Source organism: Herpailurus yagouaroundi, unplaced genomic scaffold (assembly GCF_014898765.1).
Source record: "Herpailurus yagouaroundi ecotype Mexico unplaced genomic scaffold, PumYag 250, whole genome shotgun sequence".
Lineage (NCBI taxonomy): Eukaryota > Metazoa > Chordata > Mammalia > Carnivora > Felidae > Herpailurus > Herpailurus yagouaroundi.
In genome coordinates, this window is record NW_024412467.1 from 10,100,656 (window position 1) to 10,118,759 (window position 18,104).

General features: G+C 46.9%; 1 protein-coding gene across 11 annotated transcripts in view; it reads left to right on the forward strand.

The window, feature by feature from the left end:
• ATXN1 (ataxin 1) overlaps window positions 1-18,104 on the forward strand; it is a 427,925-nt gene that overhangs the window by 303,800 nt on the left and 106,021 nt on the right. Inside the window, exon 7 of one of the 11 annotated variants that reach the window (XM_040460439.1) lies at window positions 6,947-7,027. The exons of the other annotated variants lie outside the window; for them this stretch is intronic. The gene's annotated coding sequence lies outside the window, so the exon portion shown is untranslated. The remainder of the gene's footprint in view (window positions 1-6,946; window positions 7,028-18,104) is intronic. 11 annotated transcript variants of the gene reach the window in all.

The window sequence follows — 18,104 nt, forward strand, 5'->3', positions numbered from 1 at the left end:
TGTCAGACTCGGATATCCCCCCACCCGGCAAGCACCCCCATTTGTATGCACCCTTGCCCTTCTCCCTCACCGGCCGCTCCCACTCTTCCCACCTCAGGAAATGGCAGCCCCCTCCTTCCATTTGCTCTGGCCAAAGGCTCTGAGGCCGCCTTTGACTCCTCTGTCTCCTGCACAACCCACCCTCCTGCCCCACACCACCCTTACCTCTGGCCTGGAATATTGTAGTAGCCTCCTCACTGGTCTCTCTGCTTCTGCCTTTGCTGCCGTAAAGTATCCTCAACACAGCCTCCAGAAAGGACGTGTTAAAACAGAGTTCAGGCCTGATCGTTCCTCTGATCAAAACCTGCCAATGGCCTGACCGTTCATTTCGAAGAACCAGAGACCTTATTATGGCCGAAAGAGCGCATCATGGCCACCCCTGTCCCGGCCCCTGACTTCATTTCCTGCTCTCTTCCCCCCCCCCCCCCCCCCCAACTTAGCAAGCCCCAGCCCCAGCCACACCAGCCCCCACCTCGATGCTCCTTTCTTACCATGTCAGGCAGGGGCCTACCCCAGGACATTTGCGCCTTCAGTTCCTTCAACCTGAAATGCTCTTCGTTAAGACACCACATTGCTTTCTTCATTTTCTCGAGGCTTTTGCTCAAGTGTCACTGTCTCCATGGAGCCTCTTTTATTTTTTTAATTTTTTTATGTTTATTTATTTTTGAGAGAGAGAGAGATACAGAGCACAAGTGGGGAAGGGGCAGAGAGAGAGGGAGACACAGAATCCGAAGCAGGCTCCGGGCTCCAAGCTGCCAGCACAGAGCCCGACACGGGCTTGAACGCATGAACCATGAGATCATGGCCTGAGCTGAAGTTGGATGCTTAACCGACTAAGCCACCCAGGCGCCCTTCTACGAAGCGTCTCTTGACAGACTGTTGAAAATTGTGTTCTAGACCCCTGCCCTAGCTCCTTTTCCTTTATCTTTCTCCTTAGCATGTACCACCATTTAACCCAAAGTATTTCATGGTGAAACTGTTTGTGTGTTTATTTCCGTGAAGATGGGTAATTAGTTTTTGTTGCTGTTGATCATTCTGTCCCAGCGTCTAATGCAATGCCTGACACGTAGATCCTCAACAAATAAATCGGTTAAGAGAGCGTGGACAGCAATAAAAGACTAGCACTTATTGAACAACTACTACGCGTCAGGCACTGGGCAAAGTGATTTGTGTTTCTTAAGTCCCCCAACAGCCCCGTAGGTAGGTTATCTCTCTCCTTGTACAAACGCGAAAATGGAGCTCTAGAGAAATTCAGTATTTGCCTTCAATCTCATAGGTCAATGGGAGCGGCCAGACATGAGCCTGACCGTGCCCGTCTGCAGAGCCTCACCCTCTGCTGCCCCAGGTAAAAGACAACCCATACATGCCCCGCTGGCTCCGGCTTGGCCCTTTCCCACTCCAGTCCACACTCCCGTCTCCTGCTGAGGTCGTCTGTGATCTCCGCGTCCTTGGATGTGTTGTGTGCCCTTACCAGTCTCTTCTGACTTGATTTCTCAACCGCCTGGCCGGTGCTGCTCATTCCCTCCTTTCCACGACACCTTCCTCCCTTGGCGTCCTTCACGCCATTCTCTTCTGATGCCCATTCTCCCCCTTCTGGTCCGTTCTTCCGAACGCCGTTTTCAGCGTTCCTCCTCTGCATGCTCTCTACACCCACGTGCCAGCGTTCCTCGCGGCCTCGGCCTCGGGCCACTTCTCTCCTCCGGTTCCGTTTTCACCCCCGACGATCTCATCCCAACGCCCAGCTCCACGATGGACGCGGATTCCTGCATCTATACCTTCAGGCCAGACTTCTCCACAACCTCGGGCCTCTCTACCCGGCGGCCCGCCTGGCAGCGAGCTCCATTTAGATATCACAAAGGCACCTTTGCTGGACATGTTCAGGGCCAAAGTTATAACCCTCTCCCTCCCACCAAATCTCATCTTGGTCCCGTTCTCCACCTCGGCCACGGGCATCATCTGGTTACCCAGGACAGACGCCCAAAAGCGATCCTTGAAGTGTTCTTCTCTATTTTCCTCTGCCTCTGCCACCAAGTCCTACTACTGGTCCCGTGTCTTAAATATCTTTTGGATCTACCTACTTCTCCCCATCCCCCCTGCTTCCACCTCCCTCTAGGATCGCCCACTTCGCCGGCCTCCTTCCACCATGTCGAGCGATTCCCCATCACCCTGCACGTTTCTCTGAGAGCTGTTTTCACATATAAGCTTATCTATTTGTGCCATCATGTCGTATCTTTCCTGCCCGACCAGAATGGAAGCTCTATGAGTGTAGGACCCTGCCAGTTTTCTTCATTCAACCTGTACCCCCTGACAGCTTAGCGCTTGACCTATAGGAGACAGTCCGCACGTATTTGATTTGTTGGATGAAAAAAGAAGGCTGAGAGGAAGTGAGAAGAATATTCAAAAGCAGATAGAAAACTGTGCTGTATAGACCCATAACAAATAGATGGTTATTTCTAGTGCTGAGTCATCAAAGAAAGGTTAAAATTTGTTCGTTATTCTCCATTTTAGAAGGCAGGTATGTAGATATAGAACTAGGAAAGAAATCTTTGGGGTATCTGGGTGGCTCAGTGGGTTAAGCATCTGACTCTTGGTCTCAGCTCAGGTCGTGATCTCACGGGGCATGAGTTGGAGCCCCACGTCGGGCTCTGCGCTCACAGCGTGAAGCCTGCTTGGGATTTTGTCTCTCCTTCTCTCTGCCCCTCCCCTGCTTGTGCTCTCTGTCTCTCTCTCTCTCTCTCTCAATAAATAAACTTTCTAAGAAAAAGATTAAAAAAAGAAATCTTGGAAAAATATCCATTCAGTAAGCAAAGTTTTAAGAAGGCAAAGAAAGGGGCGCCTGGGTGGCTCAGTCGGTTAAGCACCAGACTTCGGCTCAGGTCACGATCGCACAGTTTGTGGGTTTGAGCCCCGCGTCAGGCTCTGTGCTGACAGCTCGGAGCCTGGAGCCTTCTGCTTTGGTTTCTGTGTCTCCCTTGCTCTCTGCCCCTCCCCCACTCACACTCTGTCTGAGTGTCTGTCTGTCTCTCTCAAAAATAAACGTAAAAAAAAAAGAAGGTGGAGAGATTAAGTTAATTTATGCCACGGCTTCATTTCCTGACAATGCAGACAAATGTTTACATCCAACTGTGAGTACAAATAGCACGTCCTCACTTATCCGTGCCAATAGAGGCTGAGGCAACACAGATAATTGAAATTACAGTGCATAAGGAAGAGGATTGATTGATTTGCATGCTTTTCCTTAATCATGGAGGAATTGCCAGAGAATCTAAAAAATGGGCAACAGGAAAAGGGAGAAACAGTAAGAATCTTGGATAATCCCCCACTGGATAATTCAGATTTAACTGGGTCTGTTTTGATGTGTGCACATGTTTCTGAACACGGAAAAGGATAGACCCACAAAATATTATAAATGCCAGTTTTCAAAGGCTTTTGGAAAATGCAGCTCATAGCATAAGGTATCAAATTAATTTAGGGTCTCACTTGTTTCCATCAGATTTGGGCACATTGAATTCTGAGATAATAGTTTGGCATCCGTGTTCACGGCACTTTTCACTTTTCAAAGATTCTCTGAGGTTAGAGGATGTGTGGTGACCCTCGTCTCCCAGATGAAGAAACAGGGGCACAGAGCCCATCTGTGGCTTACCTGGGCTTTGGAAATAATTCCTCGGAGAGCCATCAAGACCTAGGTCTGCAGACTGCGGCCGCAGCATCCCTAGTTCTGCTTTTGTTTGAGAACTGTTCTTATTTTCGTTCTCTTTCATGCTGTTTAATCCAACCTGTTTCGTCCCGCTGCCCATCACGTTAGACCGAAGAAAGAACTTAAAACAGGATGGATTGTGTTTGACAGTAAGGAGCTGCACAGCTGAATCCCATCAAGCACAAATGTGCCCGTGGCCCCAAAGGCGCTAAAACGTGACAGCGGTGTTTTATGGCAGCCTCACCTGGGCTCCGTGTGGCAAGACGATGTTTAACCTGGAAAGACATCTCTCTTTGTTTGTAGCGGCAGGTCTCAGTTATTTACCGCCTCTAAGATCTCCTAAGGCCACTTGGCTTTCCTTTTCTCCCTTAAAGGCCAGATAGAAAGTTTAACTTGATATCGTACAGCCGTTTCCCGCGTGGTCCACGCGGAACTTGGTTTATCCGCTAATTGTATTAACGTTGCCAGTGAAGAAGTGTTCCAAAGGTGTGGATCACCAGTTACCTTCTGGTAGAGCTAGTATGAACTAATGACCAGTAGTAGGTATGTGCTCAGCCTGCCCACATGGAATGCAAAAAAGAAAATAAGATTTTTTTGCCTCCCATTTAGATAATTATTTCTTCAGTCTTCATAGATGTTTCCAAGATCTCTCCAGACCTGCCTCTTTTCACCCAGCTCCCAAATCTGATGCACAAAGGAAAATAATTTGGGTCAAAACCCATCACGTGTTCGTTGTATTGACGCTGTAGAGGAAGTTAAACACTGCACGGTGAAAGGCCTTTGCACATCTTTAGAGCAGAATATGATTGTTGCATGTTACTCTGAACTGAGAGGTGAGGATTTAGCTCTGTAGTGCCTCAGAAAATATCAAAAGAGTTTTAAAACATTAGTTTTGAGAGATTGGAATACATAGAAACTCAAGAGTGTTTGAACGTCGGCCCAGACGTTGGCAGACTTCCATTCAGATTTCGTTGTGAGTATAATGTGTACTCAGCAACTAGGTTCAAGCCCTTAGTAGTTTGTAAGCACATCTCTCTGCTTTTTCTAGATCGCTGCAGAAAAAAAAAATAGGTTAAGCAAATTTTGTGGTGGAGCTTATGCGTGCACAGACATGTATAAAGCCTCTGCATCTTCCAAACTTGGAAAGCATATTTTAACAGCACAAGTATATCTATGCGTTTGATCTACATCAGAGCCTCTCACATGCTTTTTAATTATACCGTTTAAATGTTTTACCTATTAAATCTGTTTGGTCTTCAAGCTGTAAACATCACACACAGCTAATAAGCTTTAGGAAAGAAAAGGAAATTGACATTTAGTATAGAGGTTCTACAAAACCAATGAAAAACTATGCAAATGAGCTATAGAACAGACAGATTTGCATATCCTTGTTGGTTTCATGATGATATTCTCAGCATGAGCCTGGCAGACTTGCCTTTTTACCTCTTGGGATGATGCATGTACTAGCGGTCGAGCCCTGCAGGGTCAATTTAACAAGTGTAACATTGTGATTTTCTATGCGGTTTCTCAGAACCACTGAGCAAAATGCTGCGATAAATAGTGCCAGAGGAAATCGATTTTTGAAGTAAATACTTTTGGAGGACGGGGGTTGGGAGGGACATTCTACCGCTCTTTAATGTTGCCAAGGTAGGACAAGCAATTTTTGGTACTGGTGCTGTGGCATTTCAAGGTACACACACACACACACACACACACACACACACATCACTCACTCACTCACTCACTCACTCACTCACCAATTCTGACACTCTCTTGTTACCATCATGCTCACCCCCAAAACTCCTCCTCAGAGACTGGATAGATTTTGCAAGCCTCCTTCGGCTGCATCAGGGTCTCATCAGAAAAGGATGCTAAGGACATCTGCCTTTGCCACCGTCCTGTTGGAATAATAAGTAGCCTGGTTAATAGTACAAAGTGCCAGACATTGATATATGGAAGCATACTTGCATAGTGGCTAAGAAGGATTTTGATATTGTCAGGACCGGGATTTGAACTCAGCTCTGGCATCCCTCCCTACCTTGGTCTCTCACCCATAAATGGGCATAATAAGGTGGTAGGGAGATTAAATGAGAGTATGCAGTCTACTCCCAACTACCTCGCTTATAGTAAACACCTAATAGATAGTACCATTATCTTGAAATGCTTTCAAAATTATCACCATGTTTTACTTTGTAAAGTGCAAATTAAAAAAAAAAAAATCAAAGTAGCTTTCTGAAGAAGAGAAAGGAAATGAAATTCACCCCTGAAATGTACTTGGAGAATTTTAGAGGGTCTTTTCCAAGTTGTTATAAAACACCTCTGAAGTAAATTTGCCCATTTCTGCCCACACCAATTCTATAACATTCCAGGGATAAAATCTGCACTTGGGTTTAAAAATAAAACGGGTAGAACAAACTGAATTAGAAGTCGTTGGCAGACATCCCCCCCAGCAGAATGTTCTCTCAATTGGTGGTATCGCAATAAAAGAGAAAATGTATATAGTTTTTTAAATCTGCCCTCGCCACCCCCCCATCCCTCCAGCCAGTTGGATTTCTCTCTTGTAAAAACCCCAGTATCCTTGGATTTCATCTCACCCCTCCCTCTGATGTGTGCACCCCCCACCACTCCCACCCCCTGAAAATAAACCACATCCGCATAGACACATCCTCCTTCCCGAGAAATCGCCGGGCAGCGTTATCCTCTGATACCGTATATGTGCATACTGGACTGCACGGAGGGCCGTCACAGAAACACGGGAGGCTCTGATGTGTTCAGTTGTGAAGACTGCCAAGAAAGAGAAAAATTCTCCCATATATTCCCATCTCTCCCGCCTCTTTTTTCGTTGGTAAATATTCAGGCCCTTTTTAGAGAGGCTTTTGATAATGTGTTATCCCAGCAAATGCCATTAACCTGCATGTACATAGGACTCCCCAGTCCTGTAGGAATGGCTTCGTGAAGACAGTCCGATAAGATACAGTTGTAGGATTGGGTGGAGGATCCTGTCAACCACACACACACACACACACACACACACACACACACACACCCCACAACACTCACATGCATGTGCGCGCACACACACACACACACACACCCCACAACACTCACATGCATGTGCGCGCACACACACACACACACCCCAGCCACCCCCAACCCCTCATCACCATAGAAATTATGTAAAAACTAGACGTTCTTCTCTCCCTCACACAGGCAATCTCATCTTTCCCAAAAATGGAAGGGGAAAACGCTTTCTTTGGCTGAGCCATATGCAAAAAATTATGGAACATCTGTGTAAGTAACAACATACAACAAGACAAATTATTGGTGGTAAAAGGCAAAACCCTTGTTTCAAAAACATGTCTGGAGATAGTGTGTATACAGAACCTTGCTTTGTGTTAATTACGCATAATAACTGTCAGCTTTGCAGACCATGATCTGGGCTCTCAATAACTCAGGGTCTTTTCCTGTTTTGTTCTATCCTCCCTTCCCTCCTTCCTTCCTCCCTTCCTTCCTCCCTCCCTCCCTCCCTCCTCCTTCCTTCCTTCCTTCCTCCCTCCCTCCCTCCCTCCCTCCCTTCCTTCTCTCTCTCCTTTTTGACTGATGTTGAACTAACTGTATAGCTTTATTTCAATAGTTGCTATGACCTGAACAATGAAATGAGAAACACGGGGGACTTGGTGGCTCACGTTTGAAAATGCAGTGGTGGACAGATGGCCCCCTTCACCCCTGATCCATGCACAGTTAGCTTCCAATGGGAATCGAAGACCGAGGTGTGGGCCCCAGCCGGCACACTGTCTCACTGTGTGACCTTGGCAAAGGGCGCCCTTAGCCGTTTCTGCCTCAGTTTCTCTACTTGTCAAGGGCGAAAGGGTAACGGTTGTGCTTGCGGTTCTTACGCGGATCGAATGGGACTAAACTGTACAACTCGGGTCCTGTCCTAAGAGAAGTTCTGACGCTGTTGTTCTGCTGAAAGGGCTCTCGGCATCTCTCGAGCACCGTGTCGTCGGCTATCTTTGCGTGTCTGCCCGTGCCAGTGGGAGACGTGGGGTCCGTCCAGTCAGTGAAGGAAAAGGCATTTACAAGACGGGTTGTCTGTTTATGGAGAAGGGGTAATGGGGCAGAGTTGAAATCTAAGGTTCTTAAGAAGTGAGGCATACCACAGCCACAGCTCAGCAGGTGCCCTCTCTTCACCAGAAACCCCCAAGCTCCCCGCACAAGACGAGGAGGAAGCAGGTGCAGGGACTGGTAGCCAGGGTGATCTCTGTCAGCCTCCCCAGCCTTTCTTCCCTCCGCCCCCCATTGGTAGCCCATGTTCCAGCCACGCCTAACTCCCATTGTAATTCCGACGTTCCCTACGCGTTCACATCCGTGTTCCCCTTCATTCCGACCCGGCCCACGAAGCACCCCCCTCCAGACTTCAGCATCCCCACTCAACACCTGTCTGCTCCACAAACCCATCTAACCACAAAGCCAGCCTGTCCCTCCTTTGGGTTACCAGATCCCATTTTAATTTTTTTTTAGACTTCTTTGCTATTTATGACGCTTAGCACTGCCTGCCTGAGAGCGTAGTTGGCTGTGTGACCGCCGGAGCAGAAAAGGGCAGCCCGGCATGCCAGTTAGACGTGCAGGCGCTGGCGTGAGCCTGCCCAGGGTTCAAATCCGCCCTCTGCCATCTACTAGCACTGGAATCGGGCTACACGGTTACCTTCTCCGTCTAGTTTCCTCCCTTGCAAACTTGGCTGAAGAGGAGCTTCCTCGCAAACTTGTTGCGAGGCTTGGATGAAAGCCAAGGTGTTACAACGGTGCCTGAGCACTTAAGAGACATTGGCTGCTGGTAGTCCCAGCATACAGGAGAAGACGGGCCGTGTCTTGTTTATGCTCCTATGCTCTCACGCTACACGCAGAAAAGACCCGATCCGTAAACAGCAATGTCAGTATCAGGTACATTGAGCAATGTGAAATCTGTTCGTTTGAGTCAGCTAAATAATTCAGAGTGCAGCAAGCCTCCTACAGCCCCCCATCCCTCTAGTCACTGAAAATCTGTGAGGAATCAAGAGTCTTTCAAAACAACCTCAGAGCCCTGTGGAATACATTTTCAATCGTCTTTATACGTCTGCTTTCTCTTTTGGGTGCAGACAGTTAGCAGAGCCCGATTATAAGGCATGCATATGTATGCAACATTATTTTGCAGAAGCTGAATGAAAGAACAGGAGTTGTATCCTGCCTGAATGTTTCCATCCAGGCTTCTGGGGCTCAAGGCCCTAAACAGCGGAGGCAGTTAAGGTCACTTTAAAAATGGAGCCCTTGATGCTGTGGCCCCAGCTTTAGATGCATTCACAACAAATCAGGTAGAAGAAAGGATGAGAAAAAATCAGAAATGAGAGCGACCTTTTCTTCGGGCCTTTGTAACAATATTGGATGTGTGAGAGTGTGGTTTTGAGTGCTTGCATGCGTGTGCGTGTGCGTGTGTGTGTTTAACCTTCATGCAAGAAACAAGAGAGTAGTTTCCCCTTGAAACCAGCCAACCCTCCATGAAGCTTATCTCAGTGGTTCTCTGAGTTCACCCCCCACGACATCCGTCATGCACAAGGCAGTCCCCCCACAGCAGGATTAGCCAGTACAAAATGTCGGTAGCACCGAGGTGGAGAAACACTGGTGGGGGATGTCTATCCTATCTGCCCTGGAGACGACATGGCCCCCATCAGAGGCCACCTCTGGACCTGGACCATCCACTTCCACCAAAATCCTCCCCCAACCCCTGCCGTTCTTCCTGCCTCCCCCCACCCACCCACCCACCCAGGAAACCCAGTCCATGAGGACAGACTCAGGGGCGGGGAGCGGGGAGGGGGCTTCAGGTGAGGATATAGAGGGGCTTGTTCCGACTCTGTCCTTTGCCAGCAGATTATTTCTTCTCAATCTGAATCCTGCCTCGAATTGGGTCTTTTACTATTGGGTTTTTTCTCAATTTTATGGTTTCATAAGACAAGATACATGCAGAAGTGGGGAAGGGTTAAAGCAGGAGGAGAGTGCTGGCTGGAGGGAGAGGGACACCAGAAAGAAAAAAGGAGAAAGAGAGAGAGAGAGAGAGAGAGAGAGAGAGAGAGAGAGAGAAGGAGAGAGGGAGAGAGAGACAAATGAAGACCTGCTTGGTTTAATGGTCTGGAGTTTTCAGCTAGAGGTTTGTTGCCAAAGTCTTGCCATCCTACACACACACACACACACACACACACACACACACACACACACACACGTACACACACACCCCGCTCCTCCACCACACGAAGGCCAGGTGGCTCCTGCTTACATACATGGCTTGGCACTTTTACTCTTTGGCTAAGACCATTTCGCACATGAACAACACAGCCTCCTCCCAGAGAGTTGTCATCCATCTGCTTCCAGAAGGGCTGTCTGTTTCCCTCCGAAACTGGTCCAATCAACATTTTCCTTTGGCCAGAGTGGCTTACCAGCAGCTTCTCCATAAGGTCCATAATTGCAATTTCTCATTCTCATTTGCCTGGCTGGCTTCAACCTTCTGTCCTCTCTCCCCGCCTCCCCAGCCAGCCCCCTCCCTGCCCCCCGCCCTCAGCCCCCCTCCTTTTCTGTGAAGAAGCCCTGTCAGAATGAATGACAGAATCAACTTCCTTCCTACCAAACGGCTCATTACTCATGACTTGAAAGCAATGTTGCCTTCTGTCCTCACAAGGTTTTGCAGATTTCCCCCAAAATGATCCTCCTTCCAGAATGAAATAGCGGATGAATGCCTTGCCTCTCACTCTCTCTAAGCTATGCCACTGTAGCAGTGTTGTGGGCAAATATGCCATTGAGTCTTCCCTTGTGATCCACTCCAGCCTGTCTTTCCCCATATGCTTGCGGCAGACCGTGGTTAATAGCGGTCTGTGAGCATCTGAGGCTAGCTTGGAAATCTGACTGTAATGTCACCATGCCGAAATGGTGAACACTCTCTCTTCTTTCCGGAACACAGGGTCATTGCTCGCTGGCAAACAGGTTATGGGACATGGGCCACCACCCGTGACATTGCTGCCATGTTTGCAGTTGAACAAGGGAGCATGTGACGGGCACATGGTGTGTGTGGGGGGGGGGGGACCAATGTCTCAGTCCTGCCACCTCTCCCACATGACTTCTCATTCCTAAATTTTGGAAAGTGAGTAGCACAAGTAGGATGGGTATCGTGAGGACCAAAAAGCAAATCTGATAATAAACTCTTGGGATTTACAAGAGAAATGTCCACGCTGAAGCTTTAGGGACCCGTTTTACAATGGAAAGATTTTATAAAAACATCTGAAATCTGCTCTTTGGAAGGAGAAAGAAAAGTCGGCAGGATTCTTAAGAAAGTATGGAGAACCTACAGCGTCTAGGGAGTATGAATTATACTTTTCTGTGGTTCGCCACTGGGTAAGCAGGACCTATAGCTAGACTTTGTCTACCGTAATATGTTTGGAACATTTCTAGACCGTATGTTAAGGGGTAGACACTGTTAAAATGCCACTGTCCAGAAAGGCATTTTGAACAAGTACACTTGAGTGAGGAAAGCAGGTGCCTGTGGGGTCACTTTTGGTGAGCAGCTTGGCACAGTGAGGCAAAGGGGACTCCCTTTTTCCCTGAAGGTGAAGTTTGCGGGTATGGAGGGGCCCTAAGACAGAAGGCACCTGAGGATATTTGGTTTGGAGCTGGTCCATGGAACCCTGACATCAAGCATCTTTAAAACATGAAAGAGTTAGGAGATGTAGTGCTTTGCAGCATTTTTTTTTATTTTTATTTATTTATTTTTTCAACGTTTATTTATTTTTGGGACAGAGAGAGACAGAGCATGAACGGGGAAGGGGCAGAGAGAGAGGGAGACACAGAATCGGAAACAGGCTCCAGGCTCCGAGCCATCAGCCCAGAGCCTGACGCGGGGCTCGAACTCACGGACCGCGAGATCGTGACCTGGCTGAAGTCGGACGCTTAACCGACTGCGCCACCCAGGCGCCCCAGTGCTTTGCAGCATTTTACATGGAGAAAGGCAATAGCGAGGATATTGTTCTATGTTGACTTGATTACTGTTATACGTAATGGGCACAGTCTTAGAGTCCACAGATGCATCTGGAAATTCACATTCATAGGAGGCCCTGGGTAGACAGTATAACAGGGAGCTGCCGACCCAGACCTGGCCCCATCAGATGGTCCTGGAAGGTCTTCAGAGGAGACATAGGACCAACAGCGGGGCTGCTTCCAGCCAGGCTGGAGCAGCTCTGAATCGTCTTGAAGGTCCTGGATGGCTCCTTAAGGGAGTCATGGAGCACCCACACTCCCATCACCCCTAGAACATGTCTCTCTTTTCCTCTTCACCTCGACTCCTAACCCATTCAGAGAGCCTAGCCGATTCTCTCTTTCACAAAGCCATGCCCAGGGAGATCCTCCAGAGGCTTCTGTGAACATTCCCCTGACCACCCTTTGGGGCAGCTCTACCTTCTAATGTGGAGGTAAGGACAACACGGAGAATTCCAGTTGATTCTCCACGGAATAGCCAGTTGGTTGTGTGGCATGATCTGTTGTGTCCCTGTGCCTGGAACAATGGGCAAAGCCTGGAAATAAGTCAACGCCATATCGATACTACACAGGCAAACTTGGCCCATTCCGCCAGGGTCAAATAGAGAGGTACAGTCAGTAAAGTCAGGCTCCCAACGAGGCTGAAAAGTCCACTGTGATTATCCACATGGGCTGTGTGGATGGTTGCAGATGACCGAACAATTGTGGGTGCAGCCCACCCCTACACACTTGCGCGTGCGTGCGCGCGCGCGCGCACACACACACACACACACACACACACACTCATGTGCTTCTCGCCTGCCTTCTTTTGAACCTGTAGCTCTGATTTGCCTTATAGCAGCAATTACCTCAGAGCAACAGTCACAAAAGAAATGGAAAGCCAGCAAACCTGAGTTCTAGGCGGTGCTCACCACCTGCTCTCAGGACTTTTGAGATCATACTCGAACAGTAATACATCAGAGATGGCATTTCAGTTTTCAGACTTGTCGATTAACAAAGAAAATATTATTCAGAAATTGGTGTGTGATTATAAGGATTCTCTCCATCCCCCAGCCCTATCACTCAATGTCCCTTCATTAAAAATGAATTTTTGGGTGCCTGGGTGGCTCAGTCGGTTAAGCATCCGACTTCAGCTCAGGTCATGATCTCGCAGTTCATGGGTTCGAGCCCTGCGTCGGGCTCCGTGCTGACAGCTCAGAGCCTGGAGCCCGCTTCGGATTCTGTGTCTCCCTCTCTCTCTGCCCCTCCCCTACTCACCTTTTCTCTCTCTCTCAAAAGTAAATAAACATTTTTTAAAAATTAAAAAAAAATGAATTTTAGAGTTCCCTCTCCAAAATTCATTACCTGAATGAGATCACAGGTCAGATGACAATACTCTTCTTTTTGTTGAGATACAATTGTACACATAGCCTCCTGCAAGTTCAAGGTGCATTTGATACATTTACGCTTTGCAATGGGAAGTGTTGATTTGACACGTTTACATTTGACAGTCTGATTCCCACCATAATTAGCTAACACCTCTATCGCCTCCCATAATTATCATTTCTTCTCTGTGTGGTAAGAACAGGGTCTTTGTAGGGTCTACGAAGAGCAGAATGGTGGTTACCAGGGGCTGGAGGAGGACTGGGGAGACGTTGTTGAAAGCTCCAAACTTGCAACCACTTGTAGATCTTTTCCTGCTCTGCCCTTGCTAATGTTAAAACGACACCGCTGGTTGATACGCGGGTGATATGTGCCGTGTTAGTTTTAGTGCGAATAATCTCGCCCTCTCAAGGGCGTGTGGACTGATGTCCTCCCACACCATATTAGATACAAACCTAGAGCAAGAGGGCCAGGAACAACAACAAAAAGCTCACGTTCCCCTGGCCGCTTGAATTGGATGAACCTCGTAAATAAATACCAAGTGGTCCCCTGTCCTAAATGTGCTTCCACTAAATTCCAGCTGGGAACCTTCCGGTTTCACGTGCGTGTCGAGAGGAAATCATAGCAATCGTTGTATCCAGCAAAAGGGGTTTTTACGCCCCCAGCCAGGAAATGTGCACACATCACATGGAAATCGGGGTCAGACAGGGTGACAATCAGCTATGCAACTAACGAGAAATTATGCAAAATTAGATGGATTATGTACATGTTTTCAGTTTTTGTCTCTTAGCAGTTTCAACCTTTAATTAAAATACACATGACAGGGGCACAGTCTGTAACTATCAGATTTTATATGCTCTGGTTGTAAGGTAATAGCCTTCCAAGTTATTTTTATGGGTCATTCTATCTGGTGGCAACTTAGAATATAAAGCCACGTCCCAGCTTCCCAAAAGTAATGTCTGTTTTCTCACTTTCTAATAATTACTTCAGGTCTGAGAGGAAAGACTTGTCACAGTGAATACAAATTAGCCCGCTCCAGGGTACGACTAACTGGATTGTTTGGGTCTGAGTTTTGTCCCTTTGGGGCAGAGTAACAATATCATTTATGGATGTCTGCCTGTATGCATGCTGTGTAGACTTACTCAGGACACCAGCACAGCTTCTAGGACGGTCTTCCTAATACAGTTGCCCCTTGAACAACGCGGGTTTGAACTGCATGGGTCCACTTAGGCATGACTTGTCTTCAGTAAATACAGTGCAGCACTGTAAATGTATTTTCTCTTCCTTACGCTTTTCTTAATAACGTTTTCTTTTCTCTAGCTAACCTTACTGTTGGAATACAATAGGTAGTACATACAATACGTATGACGTAGGTAGTAATTGACTGTCTATGTTATCAATAAATCTTCCGGTCAACAGTAAGCTCTTCGTAGTTAAGTTTCAGGGGAGTCAAAGTCACCTGTGGATTTTCAACTACGGGGTGGCATGGAGTTGGTGCCTCTGACCCCCCCCCCCACATTGTCCAAGCATCAACTGGACCCCATATTGTCTAATAGCTGAGCTGTTGTTAAATAAAAGTGTGCATGTGTTTGGAATCGTTCCCCTCCCCCCATCCTCAACCTCTTAAGTGATACAAATAGTAAATGCATCTTAGTATTTATTTAGGAAGCTGGCATTCTGGGACTGGCTTACAAGATAGCTCATTTGTTTGAAGGTCCCCAGAGACGGCAGAAGTCATACCACCGTATCAGCAGCCGCCTTCATAACACAGAAGTAAAATTCAGCATAGAACACTCCAACTCGGGGTTTATGGGGAACACCGGTGCTGTTGTAATTTCCATTTGGTTCAAATTATTTCGTGGGGATCTACCTAATTGGCATTAACGTGTGGCTTTCCATCATTGTAAGGGCACTCTGACGTTGCAACAGAATATTTGCGGGCTATATCCTCCAAGGCAGCGATGTGGGGGGTGTGTGTGTGTGTGTGTGTGTATGTTATATAAAATGCGCCATCACCCCGAACCATCCCTGGTCCTTATATCTCTCTGCACCGAAACTAAATGCCCTCTGATGGTGGCCAACTAGACCAACGAATGAGGGCTGTCCCTTTCAAAGTGCTACAGACAATGGGATAAGCAGCGGTTACTGGTCAATTACCTGCCCCCCCAAACACACACACACACACACACCCCACAGGCTTCCACTGCCTTCTGCTGGGAGTGAGGCTGGATCGGAGGAGAGATGTGGACTTTGCCAGATGCTGGCAGAAAGCCCCAAGATTCCTTCCACTGTGTCTCTGCCTCCCTCCTGGCCTAACCTTGCTTGCATCTTGGACCTCAGCGGTACACATGGCCAGCTGCTCAGCACACACATCCAGCCATGTTTCCCTCATATCCCTTTCTCTTCAAGGCTCCCCTTGCACCCTTTGTTGTCATATTTGCTGATTTCTTTTTTTTTTTTAATATTTATTAATTTTGAGAGAGAAAGAGCGAACACGAGCAGAGGAGGGGCAGAGAGACAGGGAGACGCAAAATCCGAAACAGGCTCCAGGCTCCAAGCTGTCAGCACAGGGCCCGACGTGGGGCTCGAACTCATGAAACATCAGATCATGACCTGAGCTGAAGTCGGACGCTCAGCCGACTGAGCCACCCAGGCACTCCCATTTGCCGATTCCTTTAAAGTAAGAAAGCATAGAATGTGGTCCATCCTGGGTCATGCAGCTTCTGAGAATGGCACCTTCCGTGCATAGCACAGCACCCGACGAGGGAGGAGAGTAGTCCTTCTTACGGCAAGCCATGTGGGCATCTTCAATCATTCATCCCGAATATTACTTTTAAAAATATAAAATACGCGGGGCGCCTGGGTGGCGCAGTCGGTTAAGCGTCCGACTTCAGCCAGGTCACGATCTCGCGGTCCGTGAGTTCGAGCCCCGCGTCGGGCTCTGGGCTGATGGCTCGGAGCCTGGAGCCTGTTTCCGATTCTGTGTCTCCCTCTCTCTCTGCCCCTCCCCCGTTCATGCTCTGTCTCTCTCTGTCCCAAAAATAAAAAATAAAAAAACGTTGAAAAAAAAAATTAAAAAAAAAAATATATAAAATACGCTAAAAAAATCGGATAAGTAATGGGCAAACGAGTGGAGGCTTGGTTATGAATTACAATAATGATTCTAATAGATAACATTTATTGGCACATTATTATGTGCCAGGCACCACGCTAACATAGCTGCGTGTATCAGCTCATCAGAACCTCATGACAATTGTGAAGCATATGTACTCTTATTATCCTCATTCAGTAGAAGAGGAAGCAGGGACTTTGGGTGGGAGGTGGCATCACTTAAACAACATCACAGCTGGTAAAGGAGGAGCTGGTTCAGTGAGGGCTGACCAGTGAATCATCTGTGGGCAGAGCAGGAATAAAGTCCCAGGCTGCGGGCAAACATGAGGTTCCCACCCAGATGCCGTGTGGTAAATTCCACCCCCCAGAAGGTCCTGAAGTAAGAACATGTGGGCAAAACTCCACACCATGACTTAGGTCCACATCAAACCAATTCTGTCTGTCCAGGGAACTGATAGAAGTTTGTTATGTCCTTGACACGAGATCGTTACCGTTAGCACCTACGATTTTATTCTGAGCGTTCCGTGGTCAGGCAGTCCAAATCTCACGAGTGATCCTTGCTTCTCCGTTTCTTCTTTGATTTGACTTATGCCATGCCATGCATTACAGTGGATCTCTGCACGTCCTCCTTTATTCCAAAGGCCACACATTTCTGAAAGCCTCTGTGTTTTTTCAGGGGCGGGAGTGGGTGGTTAATGTGCCTGAGCAAAGAAGCACTGCTTAGTGTGGCCAAAACAAAATCCATTTCTGTACAAAAACTAAAACTTTTTACAAGGAACCAGGGATTCATAGTTTAGAGGAAGCACATAATAGCACAAGGGAACAATATCTACTTTGGCAATGAAAATAATTTCAGAAACTGCATCTTCTAGACATAAACAGTTGAGCAGGAAGAATTCTCCATTAATTCTTCCATTTAATGAACATTTGAGCACCTATTATGTGCCAAATATCTTTTCAGAGCTCTGTTACAATGTTCACTTCTGAATCTTTTGCCGAACCAGAACAATTCAGGACATGCTTCCGTTAATCACCCCAGCTCACTTCTCCACCTTTTCATTCATTCATTCATTCATTCATTCATTCATTCATTCACATAGTTTTTAACCTCAAGAGCACTGAGGTTAAAGATGGAATTGACATAAAGGGCTTCTGGGAAGTTGATTTTTGAACCAAGTCTTAAAGGATGAATTAGGGTAGTAGCAGGTGGAAAACTGGAGAATCATATTCTAAACATAGATGTCCCATTTTGCTCACATTTGTCTCTTCCTGATAACGAGCTAAAATTTAGAAGTCCCCAACCGGTTGCTGCAAATCATTATTCCGTGCTAGATTTATGTAGTCCTGTCTTTCTATAACAGTCTGTAAGTTGTCAAAAAGTACACATGTATATAAATTGTTACTGAATATGGTTTGTCTTGAACTGATCATCATTGCCAGTGTATGTTCAATAATGTTGTATGGAGTTTGGCTATATTGTTTTGCTGCATATCTACTTATTTATTAGACTTAGATCTCTGTGTACTGTTGCGTCGAGTGGTAGTATCCTGTAAGTAGAAGATGTTGATGATGTATGATTAGCCTTCTTTGGGGAAGAGTCATGCTTTGTTCTTCAAACCCAAATGGCATCAGCTTTTTGGTAGCTAGATGTAGTATTCATAAACTGAAACAAAACAAGGAAAGCCATTAAAAAAGTTGTCACTCCTTTTATTTATTGAAGAGACATATAATCAAATGCTTTGTCATTCTGATTTCCCTTAAGGATCGTGGCTTGGAAATGATTGGCGTTTTCCAACGTATATTAATTTGTTCACTCATGTATTCGTTTGTGTATTCCATCAAAACT